This window comes from Mustela lutreola, chromosome 13 (assembly GCF_030435805.1).
Source record: "Mustela lutreola isolate mMusLut2 chromosome 13, mMusLut2.pri, whole genome shotgun sequence".
NCBI lineage: Eukaryota > Metazoa > Chordata > Mammalia > Carnivora > Mustelidae > Mustela > Mustela lutreola.
Genome location: NC_081302.1, coordinates 59,474,236 through 59,500,628, shown reverse-complemented (window position 1 = coordinate 59,500,628; position 26,393 = coordinate 59,474,236). Strand labels below are relative to the sequence as shown.

Genomic DNA, 26,393 nt, shown 5'->3' with positions numbered 1-26,393 from the left:
TTTCTTTTTCTGTGAATTCCCAGTTCATTTTTTCCCCTCTTGTTTCTATTGGGTTGTTGGTCATTTTCTTATTGATTGCTAGGAACTCTTTATACATTGGTAGATACATTTTTATCTTTATATGAACTGCAAATCTTTTTTATCTGTTGTTATTTATTATCTCTTAGATTCTTTAGTATTATTTTTTGGTTGAGGAATAATCGGCCTCTAACTTTATGTTAGTTCCAAATATACAACATAATGACCTGATATTTGTATACATTTCCAAAGTGATCACTACAATTAGTCTCGTTAATATCTGTCACCATACATAGTAACAAAAATTACTTTTTCCTTTTGATGAGGACTTTTGAGATCTACTCTCTTAATAACTTTCAAATATACGATATAGTATTATTAACTCTAGTCACTATGCGGCACATGACATCCCCAAGACTTTATTTTATAACTGGAGGTTTGTAAACTTTGACCCCTTTCATCCATTTTTCTTCCCTATGTGTGTCTGTTTTTGTTGCTCTTATTACCACACTGAAAATATTAAATTATTATATTGTTAACTTTACCATGATTTCATTTTTTGTATTTGAGTATTTGATCCACATGGTATGGAAAATTTTTTGTTTTTTTTTAATTGATGGTTTATATGAATATTCTAGCATCTGTAGAAGACGGATTTCCAGACATTCATCAAGGAAAGAGTAATGTTCCTAAGTCTCACCTTAAAAAAAAACTATACTTCTAATTGAAGTTCAATTATTAATATGCTTCCTTCAATGAGTTCATATTTATTGGATACCCATTATATGTTAAGTCTTCACGTTTCTCTCGTTGAAAAATGAGACTCCATGAGTGGAAGAGTTCCAAGCAAAGGAAATAAAGACTCGTCTACTGTCAGAAATAGGAATAACAAATAAATATAATGCTCTGTGGCCAGAAATAAATATTCTTCATGCTTCCCAGACATCTTAACATTTATAGTATTATAGGTGGTTCTGTCTTTTCTTCATGGTTGGCGCCACATGCTTCCTGTGTGGGGACGAGCAACCTTTCTTTGTAGTGCAGGTAGTTATTTTCCAAGAAAAGATCAAATGCTCCTCTCAGCTGGAAACACCCACTCTCCATGTTGTTTCAAAGGGTTTCTCACTCCTACATTCCAGACATGTCCAAACTAAACCCTGGTCAGAAAGAGACCTGGCCCTGAGTTTCAATGCAACTTGTTGTCTTTTACTCTGGACTTAGATCAGAAAAATGTGCGTATTCTTCACTTGTGATTATAATTTATTAATTATGTAATAACTTTACAATACTTATTCAATATTCATCATTAACAAAAGTAGTCTTTATTCTTCTTTGGTGTTCAAAGATGAATCACGACCTGGATTCATTTAACATTCAGTTCTGTGGTTCTTCCCTCAGTGCTTAACAGATCTTTGAGCAAATTTAGGGAACTAGAACCTACTTATTTTTGAAGGAAAGTGCCATTTCTGTAGCATAATCAGGAACTAAAAGACTAAAGTAACATTACAATTGAGAGGTGCCTCTGAAATCACTTTGTTTGATCCCCTTATTTTTAAAGATGAGGAAGTAAAGACCCAGAGAACTCTGAGGTTAATGACATGTTTCTTATGCTTATCCCAAGTCAGCACACCCATAAGTAATACCTTCTTTATTTTTATTTGGTTAATTCATGTGGTTAGTATGTGAGTTTGGTTTCTTTTTAAAATGTGTAAGTGTAAAATAGCTGGGAGAAAAAAAAAATTATCCCAAATCTCTCTACCAAGGGACAGTCACTGTTAAAAGGCAGCATGATCATCACTAAGGGAATGAGCTTTGGAACCAAACAGTGCCAGAGAGAACCCCATCATTTAACCTTTCCAAGTTTCAGTGTCTTTATGGCCACATGGGAGATGATAGCATTCACCTCATGGTGCAGATTAGCATATATTGCATAGGTAAAGCATTCAGGTCAGTGAGCTAAATGATTGTATGCAATTCATATTAGCAATTATTAGTGGTACCGTTGAGATAGTACTCTATACATTTTTGTACCATGCTTTTTTCACTTCCTGGATCCCATGCATTTTCCTAGGGCCTCAAAAAATCTTTATTAATATACATCTTTTATGTCATGACCATCTTTGTAGAGAAAAAATGGAGGTATTTTCCATTTCAAAACCAAGGTTACATATACCTTCTCAAAAGAAGAAAAGCTGAATCAGCAGCTGCCAACAAAGGGGAAAGGAAACAAGGGTTAATTAAGAGGAACTATTTTGGAATAAACAGCTGGATTTACAAGGGTGTGCATGAGAATGCTTTGATGCATGCATTCAGAGAGTAAAGGATATGGAATAATTGATGGCTATATTGGCAGATCAAAGTGTCTCAAGGGCATGTAGGCTGCAGAGTTAAACTGTTTGCACTTTTCTTGCATTTAGTGTGTGTATTTTGTGAGCATAATAATAATTTGTACGCACACAGAAGCTTTCATCTGGGGAGGAGCTCAGAGCACTTTGAAGACGTTAATAAGAAGAAGACCTGCTAATTAAGATTGCTTAAAAATAAAAACTCTCCTTTCAGCATGTTTACATGCTTGCCGGGAGGATTCCAACTTACAGAGATTTGTTATCCCAAGTGAGTTTTCCACGTTTTGTTTTTAAAACACATTGTTGGATTTAGTGTACGGATAAAATCCTTTTCTGTAGGGTCACACCACATGGAACAAGAATAATTCAACCGTCTCTGACATGTTAATTTGGAGATCATACCCAGAAAATGTTGAGGTTAGAGCAAAAAGCAATACCATGTTGGATATTTGTAGTGAGTTTTCAGTTTCAGACTACACCCACCAAAATATGCTTAGAAAGAAGGACAAAGCATTCCCAGACCTTTCTGAAATTATATTTGCTAAAGATAATTCAGGTAGCAAAAATCGTATCTCTGGGCGTGGTGAAAAGGATGACTTCGTTAAGGCTTCTACGAGCTTACCCCTCAACTTCCCTACATCCAACACACTAAAGCACATCTCTACATAGATAGAGTCAATTCATGAAACCTTTCCTAACCCAGCTGTTAAAACTGGATGCTTCCCTTCTCTCTGCTCCCCGGGCAGTGAGTGTTATTTGTTTGAAAATATTATTTGTAAAATGATTTAGTGTTTGAGTCTTTTTTTTCATATGTCAGATATTTATAGTTCTTCCCCACCAGAGAGGAAACTCCAAGTAGGCAAACGTATATTTTATTCATCTTAATATCCTATAGAGGGCTTAGCACAGTGTATGATCCTTAACACCACATGCCCATTAATAATTATTTTCAAAAAAATAATTATTATTTATTTTCTTGTATTTTTTTTAAGATTTTGTTTATTTGACAGAAAGTGAGTGAGAGAGTGAGCACAAGCACATGGAGGGGCAGAAGAAGAGGGAGAAGCAGACTCCCTGCTCAGCAGGGAGTCCAGCACAGGGCTCCACCCCAGGACCCTGAGATCAAGATCTGAGCTGAAGGCAGATGCTTAACTGACTGAGCCATCCAGGCGCTCCAATAACTATTTCTTTTAATTAAGAATTTTTATTATAGCAGTTTTGTAATAGAAAAAGAAATTGGATACAGCATCGATGTCCATCAACAGGGCAAGGGCTAAAAAAGTTACGAGACATCTGTACAATGGGATACTGTGTCACTATTAAAAAGAATGAGACAAACTTGAAAAATTCCATGGTCTACGGAATGAACAACTCAAGTAGAAGAATATGTATTTTAGCATCTCCTTTTTGCAAAAATAAGACAAAATCAAACGGGCAATTGAGAGATGCATGGGATGAATAGATATATGGAGAGCTAGCTAAATTTTTTAATTATTCATAGAAATTAGAGGATCTGGGGGAGCCTGGGTAGTTCAGTCAGTTGAGCGTCTGCCTTTGGCTCAGGTTATGATCTCAGGGTCTTGGGATGGAGCCCCATCTGGGCTCCAAGCTCAGTGGGGAGTCTGCTTCTTCCTTTCCCTCTGCCCCCTCCCCAAATAAATACATAAACTTTGAAAAAAAAAAAAAGAAAAGAAAAAGAAATTGGAGGCCCTGAAAAATATGAGCAAATCATCAACAGTGAACATTCCTGGCACGTGGGACTGAGGGGAGTGGGCTGGCTGTGAGAAGAAAGTCCCTCACTTGTTACCCTTACCTCTGTATTGTTTGAAATTTTAGCAGTGAGCAAGTATTATTTTTGGTCATTAAAAAAACGGAAATTTTTTATTGACTTCAAGTTTGGATTTGTTGAACTTGCCTTCGGTCAGGCAGATGACCTAATATCCCATATTTCTGCACTTCAAGCCTGTCTCCCTGACAGAGCCTCTGGCATGGAGTGAGCTGGAGGGGACAAAGCCTTCCTTTTTCAAGAGTAAGCATTTAGCTGGATTCACACTGACTCCCTTGGGCATCCTCCTGGGGCACCTTTCCAGGGCCTTGCTTTCTAAATTCGGTATACTAATGGGCTGGGACAGATTCCCTGGCGGACTTTGGAAGTTGTCAAAATCTCTCTGGTAACTTTCCTAGGCTTTTTGGTCTCTAACAAGACATGGACCTTTTTCAGTTGTAAATCAGCTTACATCAAAATTCAAGCAGGAGGCCATGCTGCCCCTGAAATCCCTTCTGCTCCCTCATTCTAGTCTCTGAGTTCTCACTCCCTTGAAACTCCTGCCTCTGGGGTAATCAGAAATAGCCACCTGGGCTAATTTCCTAAGTGGCCATTCTCTTGTTTTGACCAGCAGGAGGGGTGTGATCTGTTTTCCACATACAGTGTGTGTCGGTTGGCTTGCTGCCAGCCTGATTCTCTCAACCGAAAGAAAACCGAACTCTCTCTAAAATCAGAGGACAAGAGGGAATTTGTGGGAATATTGCAGATTAATCCACTTTGCTGTGATCTGGCCTGGCCCATTTTTAGTGGGGGCTGGTTCAGGGTTAGTTTGTGGTTACATAAACTTGCCAGCCATCCGGAAGAGGAAACAATACCCTCTGGTGGTAAGATTATATCCTGCACCATGTACCCTAAATTTCAGCTCTAGGCCAGGTTGCCTTACTTGCACTTGTACCTCAGTACACAGGAACATTTTTAATCACAGAAATCTACGCTTTTTAAAGTTTGTTTGTTTGTTTGTTTGTTTATTGTAATCTCTACACCCCACAGGGAACTAGAGCTCACAACCCTGAGATCAAGAGTCGCATGCTCTACAGGAGCCCCCAGAAATCTATACTTAAAGAAATCAACCCCATTTTTTTTCTTAAATTTTTATTTATTTATTTTGACAGAGAGAGATCACAAGTAGGCAGAGAGGCAGGCAGAGAAAGAAGGGGAAGCAGGCTCCCCGCTGAGCAGAGAGCTCGATGTGGGGCCTGATCCCAGGACCTTGAGACCATGACCTTAGCTGGAGGTAGAGGCTTTAACCCACTGAGCCACCCAGGCTCCCCTCAACCCCACCTTTTATCTTGAGCGATAGTATAGAAATACAAACATTAAAATTTCCCTTTCCCAATTACGCTTTTATTGTTCCGAGTTACTGTGTTAAACAATATGCAGATCAAAATTATTAAGTGCGCTATCATTTTATTATAGAAAAAAATTCCCGTCATTCTGCAAACTACAGAGCTGAAGTTGATTTTTGAATATACCATTTTTTATGGTGGTGTTATTGTTATGCTTCTTGAATGTCCATTTTGTTTTCAGAATGTGTCTATTGGTATGGTATAGGTTTTTGTCGCTCAGAAGGTATGCCACTATGTTCTGCTGCATGCAGCAGCGTTCAGATGTGTTCATAATCCTAGGTTCCAGTTTTCTTGCTAATGTATCCACTCGAATTGTCACAGTTGGGTTGATTACAGGGGAACATTATCACACCAGCTGCTCTGGCTCTGCAATTAGCAGCCCTGGTATGGAATGTTTGGTGTAAGCTGGAGTTCCCGTGGACTCTGGACGTTTGCCTTCCTGAGTCTCTGCCTTTGACTTTCCCTTTGGGAATCATGCCATAAAGGTCACTGTTTCCTGTTCCAAATATTCCTTTTAGTTTCTGTTTTGTGAGAACTCTGTATAAAGCTTTTTCCCTTGACCGTTTGTCCTCCCAGGCCTGAGACTGCTTCTGAAGTCAAGAGAACTGAATACACCCAGGATTCCTTCTTGGGAACTGGGTACTTGTCTTTGAAGAGTAGAGTGTCTTTGGAGAAGCTTGTGGCACCAGGATTTGAGGTGAGAGAGGAGGAAGAGGGGGCTCAGCCCATCATTTAAAACTTGCATTTGCTTCTTGTCAGAATGCTCATGGGCACTTGGTAGGTGACCGACCGCGCTGGTCTGTCTGGGATTGAGGGATTGTCCAGGACATGGAACTTCTAGTGTTAAACTGACAACGTCCCAGGTAAACTGGACTAGTTGGTCATACCGGTATGGGTTTAGGACTGTATGAATCCTTTCTTTGTTCCTCTCGCTCTCTGTAGGTAATTGCTCTTCCCTTTACCCCAGATCCGCTGAGAGTTGTTTCTTACGCAACCTATTAAAACCCATGATGTCTGGGGTCGCCTGGGTGGCTCAGTGGGTTAAAGCCTCTGCTTTCGGCTCAGGTGATGATCTCAGGGTCCTGGGATCGAGCCTCATATCGGGCTCTCTGCTCAGCAGGGAGCCTGCTTCCCTTCCTCTCTCTCTGCCTGTCTCTCTGCCTACTTGTGAGCTCTGTCAAAGGAATAAATAAAATCTTAAAAAACAAACAAACAAACCATGATGTCTGAAAATGACAACCTATTAAGGATATACTACCTTTCAAACATGTTAACCATGGAAAAACCTTTCACTGGGGTTTAAAAATTACATAGACTTTACATAAGCATGAACTTGAGACAGACCTGCTTACACCAGTCTAAAGAATTTCTCATCGTTTCTAGGCACAGAGTGAAGGTTGACTGTTAGGTGCCACGTCTGGTGCTGGGGATGGGGAACTGAATGGATACACAGATAAATGGCACAGAATGACCAGCGCTACGAGAGTGGTGTAAGAGGCTGAAGAACAAAGTGATTACTGTGGGCTGGGACACCGGGAGAGGCTTAAAACAAGAAGTGGGATGTGGAGATTGCTAGAGAGGAATAGGAAGAAAGGGTAGACTCAAGACAGAGGAGAAGACTTTTCCAGGCAGTGGAAAAAACAGCATATAGACTCAGAAATGCCTGGGAAGGATGTGCCTAGGCGAGTTGCTCTGAAGCTAAGTTTTCAAATGAGGGGTCGGTTTGAAGAGGCTGTGTAGGACAATTCTTGTATTTCTATACGGCTGCTTTTGCGATCACCGTAGACCCAGTGAGCACATCTTTACCGAACAGAGGGAACCCTTCTTTTTCCTCCTGTCCCTCTGCCAGCTCTTTGAGGTTAGGCCTGGAATCTCCAAAGAATGACCTGACTGTCTCAGTAAATATTTGGGGTGCAAAGAACTAGACCATTGTGCAAGCCCTGTGTGCCCACTCCACCCTTCCTCCTATTGAGTCCACTGCAGAGTGGGGCGGCTCACAGAGTATGGCCAAGGAAGCCATCCTTCCCCTCCTTGTAAACAAGCTTTGGCACAGAGATAAGGCGCGTTGGTCCCTGCACCCTGTTCTCAGCAAAAGCAATGAACATTTGTGCATGAAATGGGACTGTTAAATGACTGCTGGTTTTCTTTACACTTTATGGTTCATCAGTGGGTTTTCAATGACCTTATCGTAGACTGGACATAGCAAAATATCACGGCACAATTTTACCTAAATGGCCTTTTGCTTACACAAATCCCATTGTTCTGTGTCGAAAGGAAACCCTTTCCTTTCCGGGCAAAGACAACGTGAAGGTATGTTTATGAACTGGATAACAACCCCTGTCATGAATGAGACCAAGGAAGACGGAAGTAAACATAGAAGGTGCCTTCAGTGAGGTTTGGGAGAAAGGACCTGAGGAAGGTTCTCGTGCCTCTTCTACAAGCTTTCCATCTAAAATTTCCTTCTCATGGAAAGAAGAGCTTTATTCTGTAAATTCTCCGGGGAAGATTATGACCGTCCTAATTCTTACACTGACAAGTCCATATCAGTGTTTTCCCTTTGGTAGGGCCTTGAATGCTTAAAAAGAGGTATCTGCAGATATGAGAAAATGCTGCCGAAAAGGAAGGCTTAGCATCTTAAAATCAGATTTCTTGCACCTAATTTTTTTTTGGGGGGGGTGGAATTTGTCATAGCTTTTATCTGAAATGGCTTGAATCACAACCACACTCGGGAAAACGGTCTTTTATTTTCTTTGTTTGGGACTTGTAGTTTCTTAATACTGTAAGGTCTCGACCGTCTACCACCTTCCTTTTGTTGTTCAATGTCCTTCCTTTTCTCTCAAAGTCTTTTGTAAACTATTTTAAGCTGCCCCATTTCTGCTCCTGAATTTCCCCCTTGATTCCCGTTGTATTTATTAGCTCACAATGATTGCTTTCTTTCTCAGGTCTGGAAGGGCATAACTGTGCTCAGGTATGACTCTGGCCCTTAAAAAACATGAATACAAGGCATAAATATCATTAAGTTGATGACTGCATCTGTTAGAAATATTTTGATCACCATTCTACTGCCATTTGTTTTATCTGCAAACACAGGTTGACAACTAATACGTATATGCTGTAAAAAATGGGAGGAAAATTCCGCTAGACAATGTGGATTAATCAGAAGCATTTTTATTTTTTTAAAAACCCTAGCTTTATACTTCTTTTTGTGCCTGTTGGCCCTTAATCATAGTTACAGCTGAAACTCCTTCTCTCCCCATTCTTTGAGTCTCTGGTATCTCCTTACCCACATCTCTTTGTAAATTATTATTATTTCTTTTAATTTTGCCATTGTTTCTGCCCTTGGTCATGTCAGTTAGATCACTGTCATCTGAATTAAATGCTAAGACAGAGGGTTTGCAATTAAGTTAAAATGTTTCCTTGGAGTGGGTCCAGTTCTTCTTATCTTTCTGGATAAGCAATAGCTTTCAAGGTCCTGGCTGGAAGATTGTTATTTTGAATTAAGGATCCTTATCTCCACATAATTTGAACAATCCCAGACTACAGGGGCATTACCCAGGTCCACCAGACCATTCTTCATTAGCGCTGTTCAGTGTGAAAGTCTAGAGAAGAACTTGGGCAGCCATGGTGGACCAGGCAGCTCAACAAAGAACATCCAAAGAAGCTACTAGGAGAATATTCTACCATTTATGTCCATTTAAATTCCACTTCCAAGTCATACTGTTCTCTAAAAGTTCAGTTAGTCCTGGTTTATGGCTCAAAGCGCTTTGAATGTATCAGCCCATTAGCCCTCTGAGGCATTCCCCTGAGTCTGAGAGAGGACAAGTGGAAATAACCCAGTTTCCAAATGTGGACTCAGAGGCACAGGAAGCTTAAATAACGTCAACAGGATCACTAATTCAGGCAGCAAACCAGTACACACATGGGACCGAGAGAGTGTCACAGTGTTCTATAGGCCTGAATGTGGTAACCTCTGCTGGTGTTCCTATAACTAGGAGATCCACAATACTGTGGTGAGATAACCCACCTCTGTACTGAACTCCTCTTATCCCTGACACTTGGGAGTAAACAGGCGGACTTTAAGGAACATCATTCACAAAGGAAAGTTTTGTTTCCTGGGCCATCTTCTCTCTGGACTAGAAATGCCAGAATTCAAAACTTGGCCCTACCAGAGTGACCCTAAGCAGGTTTTCTAACCTCACCATGACTCAGTTTCCTCATCTGTAAAAGCATTAGTAATAGTATGTCCCTCAGACAGGGTGCTGTGGGGACTGAACAAGTTAATTCATGTAAAGCACTTAGAACCTGACACATAAGTATGCCATAAACATGAGTTGTTTCTCTTGCTCTTCCTTTCCTTCTTTGGGAAGCTTTTTCATGCCAGGACCTTCCCATTCTCTTACTTCCTCTTCTTATCAAAATAGCAAAGGATCCAGTATCAGCTATTAATATTTTAGTGAGAAAGAGTTTCATGTTACGTGGGCCAGCTGGTTTGCTTATCAAGCGTTATCTCTAATTGTGGGATGAAAAACTTGATTCCCGGTTTAAGGAAGGTGGGGTACCATAAATGTTTTGAGGAAGTAGGGGAAAGTGGGAGATGAGAACAGGAAAAGCCTCAGTTAGCCTTAAAAATGTCTGAAGGAATCTTCTTAAGTATTTGCAACGTTCATCTTCTGCTTAAGATCAGTCTATCCACTTGACCAGAACCCCTTCCTTCTTTTTTTTTTTTTTTAAGATTTTATTTATTTATTTGAGAGAGAGAGAGAGAGAGCATTAGTGAAGAAAGGTCAGTGGGAGAAGCAGACTCGCTGCCGAGCAGGGAGCCCGATGCAAGACTTGATCCCGCAAATCCGGGATCATGACCTGAGCCGAAGGCAGTCGCTTAACCAACTGAACCACCCAGGTGCTTCCCTTCCTTCTTTTAAAATCCCTCTCCATCCCTGTTCTGTTCCTTCTCTTCTCAGCATGAACAACTTTTCCTTTACTCACCATTAGTATTTTATCCTTCTTTCCTCTTACTCTAGACCAAGACCTTTAATTGCCAGGAATTCAGGGCCTGTTTTCAACTGTCTTCTGCTCTGCTCCATGAGCCAAATCTAGCCTTGGTTCTCTTCACCCCAACCCTGCTTTGCCTTGATGACACAGTTGTGTAGGCCAAAAGTGAGAAGATTTAAACTATGAAAGTATAATTTGCATATACCTATTATGACTGGCTGTCTATTGGCATAATCATATAGAGTTTATATTTTTAAATATATAAAACATTGACTTTATTAGACTGTATTCGGGAATAATGAAACTGTTCTCATATGCTTGGCGTTCTTAATGAATCGTTGTCTGTGGCCTTATCGTTTGATCACAGCCTTGTCCATGGCGTTTTTCCTGCCAGGCATGTGTAATTAAATACATGAAATTCAACTCCTAACTCTTTGCTACATGGGGGAGATGAAGGTAAAGAATGGAGAGGAGAGAAGACCAGGGGAGGGGAGATGAGAAGAAGAACTCCCAGAGGCCAGAGATAACTTTCCCCCAGGCCTTCCCCTCAACATCACCACCCAGGGGTAATATTTTAAAACCACAAGCCATAAAAATTAATGGTTCTCAGATTTAAGCTCTAGTCATCTTTGAAAGACAATCTACCTTTCAAAGCCTTTTTTTTTTTTTTTAAACAGAAGTAGAAATTACAGTTTATGTCGCAGTTTTAAATGACCTAAAAACTTAACAAAATCCCTGGCCACTTCTTATGGCGCTGGGCAAATCTGAAGTGGTTGTTAATTTCTTAGTGTTTCCCAATTTGTTCATTACTCTTTTTGTGTCCTTTGTTTAAAACTTTCATATTAGTATATGAAATTCACAGGCACTTAATTTTTTTTACTCACTATCTCACCAACATCCTATTATACATGTCTTAGAAGCTTCCGTGTGTATTCACGATAACCCCAAATAACAGATTTTTATTTCCTCTGCAGTGGTCTCCTGTTAAATGTTTTCCTTGGCATTGTCAATCATAAGCCCCTTATATAAAATCAAGATCACACCTGTTGGCATAGGCACCAAATGTCAGAAGGAATGTGTTCAGTGGGCCCAGCTTTTGGGCTTCTGGTTATTTCAGCTAGAGTGCCCTCAACTATAATCGGTTCAGGATATATTACTTTTTTTTTCTTCTAAGATTCTATTTTTTTAAGCAATCTCTGCATCCAATGTGGGGCTTCTACCCACAACTCTGAGATCAAGAGTCACACACTCTACCAACTAAGCCACCTAGGCACCCCTAGAACATAGAGCTTTTATTTTTGGTCCAGTAATGCAATGGTTTCCAAACTATGTACTATAAATATTTTAGGTCAACAAGGGATTTTTGAGTATCTTAAAAAAAAAAAAAAAAAAAGAGTGTATCACAGAGTATGCTTTTGATCGATGCATGTTTCCTGGTTCATCTTCTCCAGTGACCACTCCATAACCAACTATTGCTCTACGGGCAATTACGTAGGAATCTTGCCTATGTTTGGACACATAAGATAGGATTCACATTTTATAAGTCAGGTTGTATTTTGCATGTATGATAATGTTTATCAAGTACTTTGTATATGCTAGAATTGACTTGCATTACTTACAGTAGTCTTCTTAAACGCCCTGTGACATAGGTGCTCTTGTTACCCCCTTCAACATAGGAAGAAGTAGAGACCTAGGAGATGAGAAAACTCACTCAAAGTCTCAGAGTGAAAGAAATGAAGAGAAGATTGAAGCCCTAGCATTTGGCTTCCAGGTCCAGGCTCTTAAACCCCCTGCTGTGCTACCTCCTTAACACCGGAGGCAACTGCTGCAGAATAATCTTCTATGGATCAACTTTCCCTTTGTATGGTATGTTTGGCCCTCCCTTCCAACATAGCCACCTTAATATATGCATGAATTACAAGCTTGGAATTTGTGTGAATCATGTCCCAGGGGCCACCACCCTTGTGCAAGTGAGTCCCAGGGCTGTTCTCCGTGCAGTGAGATGAGAGTTCCCAAATTCCGCAGGCCAGGAGAATGGCAAAGACTATGTTGACTGATGACCATTCTTGTGCTACGACCTCCTCCCAAAGGCCAGCAGGAGTCAGGGAGGGGAACCGCAGACCCCTGCATTCCCCCAGCTCTTTCATTTCCTGGATGAACTGTCTCCTTCTGCCTGCTCATATGTCTGCAGGGGTCTTCGCTAGGGGACATTTCTCCATTTTTTGGAGGGGCTCAATGAGTTAACTGTTCTCTTGTTATTCCGTCTTGTCAGTCTCAGTCTGAGTTGCCCTGGGAGGAGATGGATTTTGCTGTGGATGCCCCACGGCGCTGACCTGACCAAACCCCTTCATAGCAAATATGGTCCCTGGAACTCACCACTGCCACTCTGAAGTCTGCAGGCAAGGCCACGTGGACTCTATTCATAAAGCTCCTCCACCCGTCACTCCCCACAGTCTATCCATTATGAGGACTGCGCTGTGGCCTAAGACACCCATAACCCAGAATAGTCCAGGCAGATGGAGCCCTTGCCTCTCAGGATAGCTACTCCATGGATAGGAACGAGGTAGATAGGCTCTCTGCCCTTCTCAGAAAGTCCTAATGCTCTTACTTGTTCTTGGTCCTCCCAAGGTCGCCTTATTTATCCAATAGCAGCTTGCTCCACTGGAAGGACAGTGCAGACTTCTAGGATGATGGATTAGGAGAAACTATGGCAAAAACAAATCCAAATTTTCTTCTTCCCCATGACTCTGGATGAGATCCCTCCTCAGTGATTCTTACGGGTCTAAGTCAAACAGGCTATTTTGTCTTCCCTTCACTTCAGCACCATTTCCTGTATTTTTATGGAATTTCTCTTTATGGCCCAGGAATCCGTCGATCCATCCATCTGTTTGTTCACCCCCCCTTCCCTCCATTCATGGATCCACTCGCTTACTATGAAGTGTTTACAGAGCCTCTCCTCTAAGAGACTTTTCAAGTAGTTGGGGTTATGATGATTAATAATAAACAGTCCCTGCCCTTCAGGAGCTTCTAGTCTATTGGAAAAAATTGAAAAATAAATAGGCAGTTACAGTTATCATATATTGTAACAAGTAATGTTATTGCCTTTCTGAGCACAAAGGGGACACATGTAAACGGCTTTGATCTTCCCCTTTTCTTTCTGGGAATCAGGCATATTCCATCTCATTGTGACTTCTGACCAACCTCATTAGACTCTTCAAGGTCAGGGCTAAAGTTCAGTTTATAAAAGGGAAGTGGAAAATGCACAATCTGATAATGAAACCAGCTCACTTCAGAAGCAAAAGTAATACTGAGAGAAAACATGTTTTCCAGCTTGAGTCAGCTTGTCTTCCTTTCTTTTTTCAGATGACTTATTTGGAGCACTGGAAAATGCTAGTATCTGAGTTATCAAGGCCCTTACCCAGTCAATTCAAATATTTACCCTGAATTGCAAATTTACTTTCCAGGCTTCGTTGGGTGCACTGCAGTGTTTACAGTTGAAGATGTCTCCGAAGTACAATTATTTTGTCATGCACCTTAACTCTGAACATGTTGATGAAGCAAACTACCTTGTAGTTCTTTCCAAATGTTCCAGACCTAGTAGGGCACTCACATTTCCAATGGATCTCAACTTGGAGCCCTGTGGTTGCTTCATTGCACCCTCCACAGGTTTCTGAGGCTAGCTTTGACTTAGACCTGCTTCATTTTCCCAAGGGCAACATTTTGCCCTTCATCCTACTGCTTCCAAAATGTATTAAGTTAAAGGTCTTTTCAGTCTTGAATCCCTTATTCAGTCAATTCTTTTGCTTTGCAAAACACCCTGATATTTGTAAAAACACTCCGAGTGTCTCGGCCCATTGTTGGCCTGATCCAATTATAGCTCAAATATCAAAAAAATCCTCTGGTATAAAAAAATAAATACAATTAGCACCTGGTAGATTCTGGACACTGTGCTAAGTCTTTTAACTTAGGTGATTTCATTTAACTCTCAGAATAATCTTATAAGGTAGGTAGAACGGTACCTGGGACACAGTGGACACTCATAGAACACTTGCTGAATGAACGAAGAAATGACAATTCCTATCTTACAATCTAGAAAACCACAGATGAGAGAGGTCATGTCGTTTCGAGACCTCTTAATGGCCAAGCAGTTCTGCCTCTTCCTTGTCTGTGCCCTCTGTAGCATGTGCTTTAGACCAGTAAGTCGTTAAATATACTCTCTGAGAAGGCTTATGTTGCATCACCATCTGACGCCCTAAGGATTTTCTAAATCATTGTAATCAACACTTACTAAGCCCCCTCAAGTAACCCAAATCCTTTAATCCTCAAATGTGAAAGCAAAAAGTAAGGCTTTATCTTTGTGTCTGTGTTAGATAAAAGTCTCTCCTGAAACTCATTGGTCTTGGGAATCAATTATCCAGAGAAGCATAGAAAAATTCTCGGAAAATTCACATGGCAAAATTAGTTTTAATGGCTTTAATTGACGTAAGAGCCATGAAGTAACTCTAGCTTCCTGACAAAATCTCTGCCACATCACCCCTTGTCTGCCCCGTTGAGCTCCAACTCTTTTCCAGGCTTCAGGTCCCTCCTCCCTCTCTTCTGCTCCCAGCATGCCCCTCTCTGTCCTGAGCCTTCCACCGCTTCCCCTCAGTGTAATGTTACCTGTGAGCCATTGCTTATGATCCATCCCACACCTGAAAGACTTCTGTGTCTCCCCATGACTCATGTGCATGTGTATGTCTGTGTCTCCTCATGACTCAGGTGCACATGTGTGTGTGCATGTGTATCTGTTTCTTCCCATGACTTATTAAAAGTAAGGCCTTTTCTCATTTCACTTACAGTCCTGCCTCCTTTTCCAATAGTGGACAGGTGCTTTTGTGGACATTTATAGCACTGGCTGTATAGTCCTTAGTCTTGTCTTCGCAAGTGGACTGGACATTTTTTTTTTTAAGATTTTATTTATTTATGTGACAGAGAGAGATTACAAGTAGGCAGAGAGGCAGGCAGAGAGAAAGAGGAGGAAGCAGGCTCCCCGCTGAGCAGAGAGCCCGATGCGGGGCTCGATCCCAGGACCCTGAGATCATGACCTGAGCCGAAGGCAGCGGCTTAACCCACTGAGCCACCCAGGCGCCCGGACTGGACATTTTTTGGTCCCATCTTAAGATACTCCTAAACATGTCTTAATTATTCCTGGGTGTTAAGTCCTATTAAATACTTTTGATAAACTACCTTCATCCCCTACTGGGCACCAAATAAAAGAGGAAACCTTACGTTTTCCCACCTATCATGGCCTTAGTTCTGAGTTTTTTCTACAACAAAAGGATAATCTTCCTGGTAATGTCCATTTACAGTTTTCTTTGTCTCCTTCCACTGGACTGTGGGCTATGTTCCTCAAATCGAACAAGCCCAAATATGAACTCTCTCTTTCCCCAGATCTGTTCCTTTGTGTGTCTTCCTCATCTAAATTAATGATACTACCTCTTCCATGTCACAACCTAATTTAGTCATTTTACTCTTCTCCACCTCCCCCAACTTCTCTATCTCCTAAATTCAATCAGTCAGCAAGTCCTTGTTATTTATCTACTGAATATATTCTAAATTGTCTACTCTTTCCATTCCCCATTATTCGTATCTAGTTCAGACCCACATTACTTCTTTCCAGGACTGTTGCATTATTTCCTTATGTGATTTTCCTCCTATCTCTCCTAACTCCCCTCCAACCCATTTACTATATGGTTGTGTCATTCTCTTACTTAAAAGTCTTTCAGTGACTTCTTATAAAACCCAGTCCAATTTTATTATAATTTCTAGCTTAATTCAATCTAATCAGAAAAAAAATCTATAAAATTTCTATGTAAGAAAACTTGTTAAGATTTTCTTTGTAGCTAAATGCATGACCAGTATTAGTAGATGTTTCATCAAAATAGGAAAGAATGTATATTTTTTTCTCTAATTCACAAAGAGAATGGTCTATATTCCTTATTTGTAGTGTTCGTATTTTGACATTTTTCTACTAAGTTGGGTCCAATTATATTTTTCAGTAGAATGTTTGTTCTTTTGTGTTTATTTTATATTTGGAATTGAAAAACCTACTTACCAATGGCTGTGTAGTAATGGTGTTTTGTCAGTTTCTTTATATTTCTAGTTTGTTGGTTTGTTTTTGTTTTTTAGTTGGAAGATATATTTCAAGCATTCATTTTTGCAACTGGGAAAACTTCTTTGTTGAGAAGATTTATACCATTATTATTTTTTTTAATTTTAGAAATAAAAATGTCTCTCATGATATGACTTCCTTTTAACTCTCCAGGCTTTTCTTCCGCTATTCCCTACTTTTCTCTTACATACCACTAATATAGCCTGCTTCTGGTGCTTCAGCTCTTTCCAAATATACTTATAATTTTGCTGTTCCTGACATTCCTACGTAACTATGACTCAACCTTCGCATCCGGGCTCAGCAGTTATATCTTGAAACTCTTTGTAAACCCTCAGCACCGGTCTCCTCACTTCCCACCTTATGTTATCTGTGTACATGTCTATGTTTCTCACTAGAGAAACAGGGGGTGCTGCACGGCTCAGTCATTAAGCATCTGCCTTCAGCTCAGGTCATAGGTTCCTGGGATTGAGCCCCGAATTGGTCTCCCTGCTAAGAGGGAAGCCTACATCTCCCTCTTCCATTTCCCCTGCTTGTGTTCCCTCTCTCGCTGTCTCTGTCAAATAAATAAATAAAATCTCTAAAAAAAAAAAAAAAAAAAAGAACATGGGCCAGATTTTCATCTTTTTTCTCTTTTGCTCCTATACAAGGCCTGAAACGTAGTAGGTCGCTTGATTTTCATGTATTGTACCCGACCAAACTGAACTCACAATGGTCACCACACTTGAGACTTGTCCCATTCTAACCCATCCTCCTAAGGTCCAACATGATCATCTTGGGTTTCCATCATCCCTTCACTTCCCACTGGATGTTCGACCTGACTTCTCCAGTATAAACTGGAGTGCTTAACCAAGAGGTGACCCCTTGTCCAAGTTCTTTTGCCTCATCTTCTAGGAGTAACCACCTCAGGGTTTGTGCTCTCTTGCCTCAGAAGTGGTTTCTTATGATCCAGCATCACCCTCTAGAGACTGAGTGGAAGAGAGATGGGTCCATCAGACACCATGGCCATTCAATACTTTTTGTTTGGGATCTATGCTCTTCAAGCCACTTTTTGATTATTGTTGGACTTACTATATTGAAAAGTTGTTGATCCATAAACAAGAACATCTATGATCATTTAGAAGTTTCATTTTTCACTATAATGGCATTAATTTGCATTCTGTGGTAATTAATTAGCTTCTTGAATAATTAGATATTTTTAAAAAGATTTATTTATTTATATATGAGAGAGAGAGTGCAGGGGGAGGAGCAAAGGGAGAGGGACAAGCACAGAGCATGGAGCCTGATACTCCGATCCCAGAACCCCAAGAACATGACCTGAGATGAAACCACAAGTCTGGTGCTCAACTGACTGAGCCACCCAAGCACCCCTTGAAGATTTAGTTTGCATAACTATTACTGATTTATTCAGAGTCCTTAAGTTGCAAGAACTAAAACTCAATCAAACTAGCTTGTGTGTGGAGCAGGGGGGGGATCCTTTAGGTGCAGCAATAAGGGAGCCGGATATCATGGGAATTCATGAACAGAGCTTATGATAGAGTTGAAACTTTGGGGAACTGAACCAGGAAAGCTGTCAGAACCTGGGCTGGCCCTCCCTCCCTCTCTCATGGGTCTTCTTTCCCATTACCCTTTTCTTTCCCTATACTCTGCATATCTTTCCATTTCTTCATAGCATCTACATATTCTTACTGCATTATAAATTTGACTTCCACAATCTATCATGGCCTCTTCAGCTTTTCTCTGTGTTCATTTCATTCTCTCTCTCTCACTTTCTTTTTCTCCACCCTCCCCCCCCCCAATTTTTCAGAAAGAGAATTGGTGTCAGGTTAAGCTATGGATAAATGTGTCTGTAATTAGTCTACTTTGCTTTATCTCTCTGACTACTATCTTGGTCAAATGACGATCATTTCTCACTTGAATCAGTACAGTGATCTTCCTACTACCATCTTCCTCCACTCCCAATCCATTTCCCATATCTTTCAGAGATTTCCCATTACCTACATGATAAAATACAGCTACTCTAACTTCCTTATAAGACACTTCATGTTCTAGCCTCATGACCTCGTCCCCAGGTACCTCACCAGCCTCATGTCTTAACTTCTCAATCTTGTACTCTGCCTCACATCATACTGAAAATTATTTAAGTTGCTTAAAATATGCTGTGTTTTCTCTTACCTCTGGTTATATGCTCTTCCTTCCATTTGGAAAACTCTTCCTCCTCTACAACTGGCCTTCTCTTACTTAGCTTTCAGCCCCCAGCTTAAACATCACTTTTTCCAGGAAGTTTTCCTTGATCAGGTTAATTGACTATGCTGCTAGATGCTTCCATAACTTTCTCTATCATAACAGAGCAATTTATGTCTGCCTATTTAATCATCAGCTTTCTAGAAAGAGTGTAAGACTCATGATAGCAAGGAATGTGTCTGTTTTGTTCACCATTGTATTCCTGCTATATAACAGTCACTTAATAAATATTCGATAAATGAGTGTAGGTCCTACCATAGGTAATTGATATTATTGGGAGCAGGGTCAGTTCATGGCATGTGGATGTACCTTTATCCTAACTAATGTGTCTTAAGCAGATATGTGAGAAGAGAATCTTCCCTTAGTAGGGGCTGTGGTGCTGTTAGACAACATGATGGGAGCGTTTAACACAATTACCCAAAATCTGATTTGTCAGATTTGGTGACACAGAAGATTAAATGACAACTAGGTTGTAAGAGTCCTGTGGAGCTCAGCCTGAAGCAACTTAGTGACTGCCCTCTGCACCCCCATCATAACAAAACTAAAATTCCAACTCCTTGCCATGACCTGCAAGTGCTCACATGATGAGGCCTCTGTGTGACACTCTCAGCCCATCCCACCCACAGTTTCACTCACTCAATCCCTCCAGTAACGCCAGATGTTTCCCATCTTGGGGTCTTTGCACTTGCTGTTCATTCTGCTTGGCGCTCTCTTCCCTAGATCACTGTATAGAGGGGTCTTCCTTTATTCTTCAGTTCTTACCAAAAACATCACCCTCTTCAGTGATGGATTGGATTCCCAATAAAAGGATTGGATTCCCAATAAAAGGGCCCTGATTCCTTTATAATACTCATCATAAAGTAAAATTATCTGGTATGTTTGCTTTGCCATCTCTATTTAGAAGGTAAGCTCTAAAACAGCAGGGAATCTAGATGTAATGTAAGAATCTAGAACAGTATTTGTGACAATAGTTGCTCAATACATCACTGAATGAATGAATGAAGGAATGGCAAGGCTTGGGCCCAGAGTTAACATAGGACTTTTTTTTAAATTAAATTGATTTATTTATTTTCAGAAAAACAGTATTCATTATTTTTTTTCACCACACCCAGTGCTCCATGCAATCCGTGCCCTCTAGAATACCCATCACCTTGTACCCCGACCTCCCACTCCCCGCCACTTCAAACCCCTCAGATTGTTTTTCAGAGTCCATAGTCTCTCATAGTTCACCTCCCCTTCCAATAGGACTTTTAAAATCTGAACCTTCTTCAGCTTTGCACTACTTTACTGTTTCCTAAAATAAACATAAGAAGGAGACAGTCTCATGAAATCTATGTCAACTATCCCAGATAGAGGCTTGCATGCTATCCACTCTTCCCTGCAGACTCCTCCAGGATCCCTCATCTCTCCCTGACCCACTTCTGACATTGACCCTCTATTCTGACAGCCCAGGGCAGGGTCAGACATCAGCAGTCTCTTTTTTCCTGCTGACTAGGGCCATTCTGGGTACTACCCAGGCTCCTGGGGTCCATGCACAACAGAAGCTATATGAATAACAAGTATTCCTTGGAATAGGAAAGAGAGTTAGAGCTTTATGGTTATGATACCTGGACTTCTTCCTGTCTCACTGTCCTGGCTGCACAGACATGGGCCAGGCTCTTCTTTAGAAGAGCATGTAAAGTTGACTGACCAATATCTTGGGATGTAAACTATCCAAAAAAGTACAATTCTGCAAAAAGATTTAAATATGCATTTGTCAGAATGGTCACTTGTCAAATGTTTCTGTTCCACCATTCCACCACTTCATCTGTAAATCTGGCATCAAACCCACAGCAGTGTTGGTATCTATAGATTCAGGGAGGAATCACTGATGCCACTAAAACCAAATGATCTCAGTTACCTTTGAAACTGTAAGGCCTTTGTTGAGGAATGACACGGTAGTTCTGCCAGAACCTGAGAAATACCTTTGGAGCCCTTTGCACAGCACATTGGCCCGGCAGGAGCATTGTGTACAAGTCGATCTTGGAAGTGGATGGATTGCCTGGTCATCCAGCAAATGAGGCATTACGTGTTTGTCTGGTTGAGAAGAGATAAAAAGCATGGATCAGACACAGTGAAATGTGGCCAACGTTTGGCAGGGGCTTTCCAATGAAAATAAAAGGTCTTAACAAAGAGTGGAGCTTGCATTTTCAGATCTCCTAGGAGAGAGAATTTGGTGTCTGTAATTAGAAATTTTATATCAGGTGTTAGATTCACAAAATGGGCCGGCCACTCTCTGGAAGCCTGACTGCCGAGGACAGAGAGTCACTGTGCTCACGGCTGGGTTGGGGCTGCCTGAGGGGAGTAACTTGTGGGTTGGTTTGAGGACCAGACCTGGCTGAGGCCCAGCATGTCGAAGAGCAACAAGTTATCCAAGAAGAGGCAAGGGCCAAGCACCAGAGAATCTGCAAAGACAAAGAAGCTACTGTTCAACCCTGACAAGTGCCAAGAAACCTCCTTTAACCTCATTGCTTTTATTCAAACATTTAGCAGGAAACTCATCCTTATGCCTTTCATGGTAAAAATCTTCTGGCCAGCGTTAAAATCAGATAACATAAGGATAGATGTATTTGAAAGTAAATGGAAAAATGGGAAAGAATGATGATGTCGTTCTCTTAAGAAGTCTCAGTGGGCTGGGAATTTGGTGGTTTTGAGGTGAATTCAATTCTTCATTTCCTGGCACTTGGATATTTATCTCTGCCTTTGCAGGGGATACAGTGACTCATTTGCACACAGGGTCATACAGTGCTTTCTGGATGGTGATAAACATTCAGAGAGACAAGGTTCAGGTGATCTGAGGCCAATTTTACCGATTGAACTACAGGGTTTAGCTCATAGGGTGTTTTCCTAAATTAAATCAAATCAGTAAACATTTATCAAGCATCTGCCTATCATATGAGAGGCTAATATGCAAAAATGAACAGGATTTGAAATGCAGGGAAATGAAAAACAAACTGGAAGCATGGAGATTATAGTTAATCTTTTTCTGAATTGTCTCCACAGTTAGATACAGGAAGGGAAAGAACTTTGTAACAGCCAAAAGGGAAACTTTTCTGGGAAATCTCCCTTAATCTAGCCAAAACAAATATTTAGATCTGGGAGAAAACAAAAGTTAAAGTGAATGTAAAACTGGTCTCCACATTAATATGTTAAGAAAGTCAACCAACTTTAATAAAAATACTGAACCTTTACTATGCAGTAGGTACTGGTTCTATGAAATTAATAAGACTTGGCCAACATGCAAATTTAAACATGTATTATTCCATGCAGGAAGATGTTCCATTGTCCTCATTTGGGGGGAGGGGTTGTTGTTGTTGTTTAGAGATATTAGTTAAAGAAGAATTTTTTTTTAATATTATATTTGAAACTCATGAATTTGGCAAAATCTATTATGGATTCCCTGTGTATCGACAGAAGCCATGTGGGTCATGGTATAATTAGGTGGATTTGTACTTGGTTAATTGGCCATAACCAGCTGCACTGGTTTGTTGAATGATGGCTGCAGCACCCCTGAAGATTCTTTTCTTTTCTTTTTTTTAAGATTTATTTATTTATGAGAGAGAGAGAGTTTGCAGAAGGGAGGGGAAAGGAGGGGAGGGAAGAGGGAGAACCTTTTTTTTTTTAAGATTTTATTTATTCATTTGATAGAGATCACTAGTAGGCAGAGAGGCAGGCAGAGAGAGAGAGAGAGAGAGAGAGAAGCAGGCTCCCTGCTGAGCAGAAAGCCAGATTCGGGGCTTGATCCCAGGACCCTGAGATCATGACCCGAGCTGAAGGCAGAAGCTTTAACCCACTGAGCCACCCAGGCGCCTGGGAGAGAGAATCTTAAGCAGACTCCCCGCTGAACCTGGAGACCAACACATGCAGAGCTCAATCTCACAACCCTGAGATCATGACCTGAGTTGAAACCAAGAGTCAGATGCTTAACCGACTAAGCCACTCAGGTACCCTGTCCCAGATGATTCTTGAAGACATTCAGGCTGTTGGGGCTAACTGAAATATCACATACCTTTGTTTTGCATTGGAATTATACTGACTTTATTCAGCCAACACTATCTGAGAAAAGCAGCAATGAACATTTAGAATGTATGCAATTCATTCATTCCTCCAGCTAACCTAAATTATATCCTTAAATCAGATTATACCACTAGAAGGTATATTCCAGGACATTAAGTTAGCCTTTCACAAAATTGTCTTTCTTGGCCCCAGAGGGTTCTGTGAGGCAAGGCTTCCAGAAAAAAAGGGATATGAAAACTCCTGATAGGTTGGAACTTCTGTAAAAATAAATAGAGAATTATTGTGAGAGATTACAAGAAGAAAAAGAAATAGACATTACTGGAAAAACCAAAAGCTGTATAAGAGGGGATAATGACATTAATATCCTGCTTTGTTCTACTCAAATGACAATTATACATATTATTATATCATAAACATCGTTGAGCACTTAGCCATGGTTTAATGGTAGTTTACCTGAAAAATACTAGATTTTTATTTTTAAGAGATAGACCTTGCACTCTCTGGGGAGTGGGGAGGAAGGACGGAGGGAGCGGGAGAGAGATATAAGCAAGTTGCACACTCAGTGTGGAGTACAGTTCAGGACCCTGAGATCATGACCTGAGCTGAAAACAAGAGTTGAACACTTAACCAACAGAGCCACCCAGACACCCCCAGAATTTTTTTTTAATATTTTATTTAGTTGTCATGTCTCCTAGAGCACCTCTTGATTGGGCCAGTTTCTCAAACTTTCCTTGGTTTCAATGGCCTTGACATCTTGGAGAAGTCAGCTGCTTTGCAGAATGTCCCTCAGTTGGATTTGTTTGATGAGGTCATGAGTCTGGAGGAAGATTACAACAGAAAAATGCCATTCTCATCATATTATATCAATAGCACTTACTACATATATATATACATATATATATATGTGTATATATATATATATATATATATATATATATATATATACCACATCTTCTTTATCCGTTCATCTGTTGATGGACATCTAGATTCTTTCCATAGTTTGGCTATTGTGGACATTGCTGCTATAAACATTCGGGTGCAGGTAACATATAATGTATTATTTGTTTCAGAGGTGCAGGTCTGTGACTTATCAGATGATTTTGCCTGCATTCCCTCCTAGGGTCTTCCAACTTCCAAAATAATTTGTTATATTTGTATACATTAAGGTTCACTCTTTGTGCTGTAAAGTTCTATGAGATTTTATAATGCATAGTGTCATGTATCCATTGCAACATCATACAGAATAGTTCACCACCCTAAAAAATCCTCTGTGCTTCACCTTTTCAACCCTCTCCACTTCCTGAGCCCTTGGCGACCACTGATCTCTTTACCATTTCAACAGTTAAGCTTCTTTTAGAATGTAATATAAATGGAATCATAGAGAAGGTAGCCTTTTTGGACTGGTTTCTTTCATTTAACAATATGTATTTAAGATTCTTTCATTCATCGCTTGGCTTGATAGCTCATTCTTTTTTATTGACAAATAGTAATATATTATATGGATATATACTCTATTGATTATCCAACATATTGAAAGACATACTGGTTGTTTCCACTTAAAAATTATTTTTTTTAGGGGCGCACGGGTGGCTCAGTGGGTTAAAGCCTCTGCCACGGCTTGGGTCATGATAATTTTTTTTAAAGATTCTATTTATTGGGACGCCTGGGTGGCTCAGTTGGTTGGACGACTGCCTTCGGCTCAGGTCATGATCCCGGAATCCCGGAATCGAGTCCCGCATCAGGCTCCCAGCTCCATGGGGAGTCTGCTTCTCCCTCTGACCTCCTCGCTCATGCTCTCTCTCTCACTGTCTCTCTCTCAAATGAATAAATAAAATCTTAAAAAAAGAGATTCTATTTATTTAACAGAGATCAAAAGTAGGCAGAGAGGCAGGCAGAGAGAAGAGAGGAGGAAACAGGTTCCCTGCTGAGCAGAGAGCCGGATGCGGGGCTCGATCCCAGGACTCTGGGATCACGACCCGAGCCGTGGCAGATGCTTTAACCCACTGAGCCACCCAGGGGCCCCTTAAAAATTATTTTAATAAATTGCAAACTTAAAATGAATCAGCAAAAATTTATATATAAATATCAAGCACAATATTTAAGCCCTTTAAAAAAATGAATTATTCAAGTTTTATTTTGAAATCTAAAACTAAGATTTTTGAAATGTATATTTGAAAACATAACTTCTTTAGTTCTGTAAATACAGTTCACATTGAGAAAAAGAATGAAAAAAGAAAAACCTTGATGGTCTGTTCTGTGAAAAAGAGTATAAATGTATAACTTGTGTAATACATTTGTAGTACTTATGTATTACTTACTATTCAGAAGACAGGTTAGACCCAATGTGTGCTAATTATCTTGATGTACCTTTGGGCTTAAAATGAATGAAAATGGCTGATAGGTGAGGAGGGCGGCTTTCTTCTACCAGGAAACGTTTAATCACGGGCTGGGGTCAGACCAGAGCAGATGACCTCTGAGTTCTCTTTCAGCTTTTATTCCATAACCTGGGCTTCTACTAATGAGCGCAACATGTTTTTAATTGCTTTAGCTCATCATGCACAAATTGATGCTGCTAATGTAAATGCATTTAGTTTAGTACTTTTCAGGCCCCCCAAGAAACCCTTAGCAATTTGCTTTATGTATGAGAAGAAATGAACCCCTATCTCCTTAGAATCAAATTGAGAACATCTATTCATTCAAACCAGTAGTATTAGTTTCCTAGGGCTGCTGTAATAAATTGGCAGAACCAGAGGCACCTGAGTGGCACAGTCAGTTAAGCAACCAACTCTTGGTTTCAGCACAGGTTGTGATCTCAGGGTCTTGAGATCAAGCCCTGCATCAGGCTCTACACTCAACACAGAATCTGCTTTTTCCTCTCCCTCTGTTTCTCTCCCTGCCCTGCCACACCCTCCCCCGCCCCCTGCCAGCTCACTCTCTCATTCTCTCAAATAAAGAAAGAAATAAAAATCTAAAAAAAAAAGTTGGTGAGATATTTTTATCATTCTCTATCTGACATTAACTCCTTAGTCTAGTTTTTCCTTCCTGTAGCCCTGCCAGTCTTTCTGCCCCAAGTGCTTTCTAAGAAATTTCTGCTTTCACTTCCTCCAGGAAGACTTCCCTGACCACTGTTGTCTTACTCACCCTTACAGGCCCAGCATCTAGTGTGGTCCCTGGCATGTGAACAGAGTTTAATGAATATTTGTTGAAAAAATAAATGAACCTATGAAAGGAGAACAATAATGTTATCCACCTTTCTTTTGAGTTATGGAGAAGTGGTTAGTTTTCAATGATGCCTGGGGAATTTCAGGAAGATGAGACTTCATAGGAGGTCTGTTCATTCTAGAAAACCTTTCCATTGAAACCACATCACAAATATTTAAAGAAAATAAGATGTTTAACCTAAACTGTTTTGTTTCTTG

The 26,393-nt window shown here is 40.5% G+C and overlaps 1 protein-coding gene across 7 annotated transcripts in view; it reads left to right on the top strand.

Moving 5' to 3' along the window:
- The first annotated feature begins 6,070 nt into the window (after positions 1–6,070).
- MED4 (mediator complex subunit 4) overlaps positions 6,071–26,393 on the top strand; it is a 44,758-nt gene continuing 24,435 nt past the window's right edge. For 2 of the 7 annotated variants that reach the window (XM_059143908.1, XM_059143912.1), the window contains exons 1-2: positions 6,071–6,231; positions 12,203–12,392. The gene's annotated coding sequence lies outside the window, so the exon portion shown is untranslated. Of the gene's footprint in view, positions 6,232–6,917; positions 8,095–12,202; positions 12,393–26,393 lie in introns of all 7 variants that reach the window. The other 5 variants (XM_059143913.1, XM_059143915.1, XM_059143910.1 and 2 more) reach the window with 3 other exon arrangements.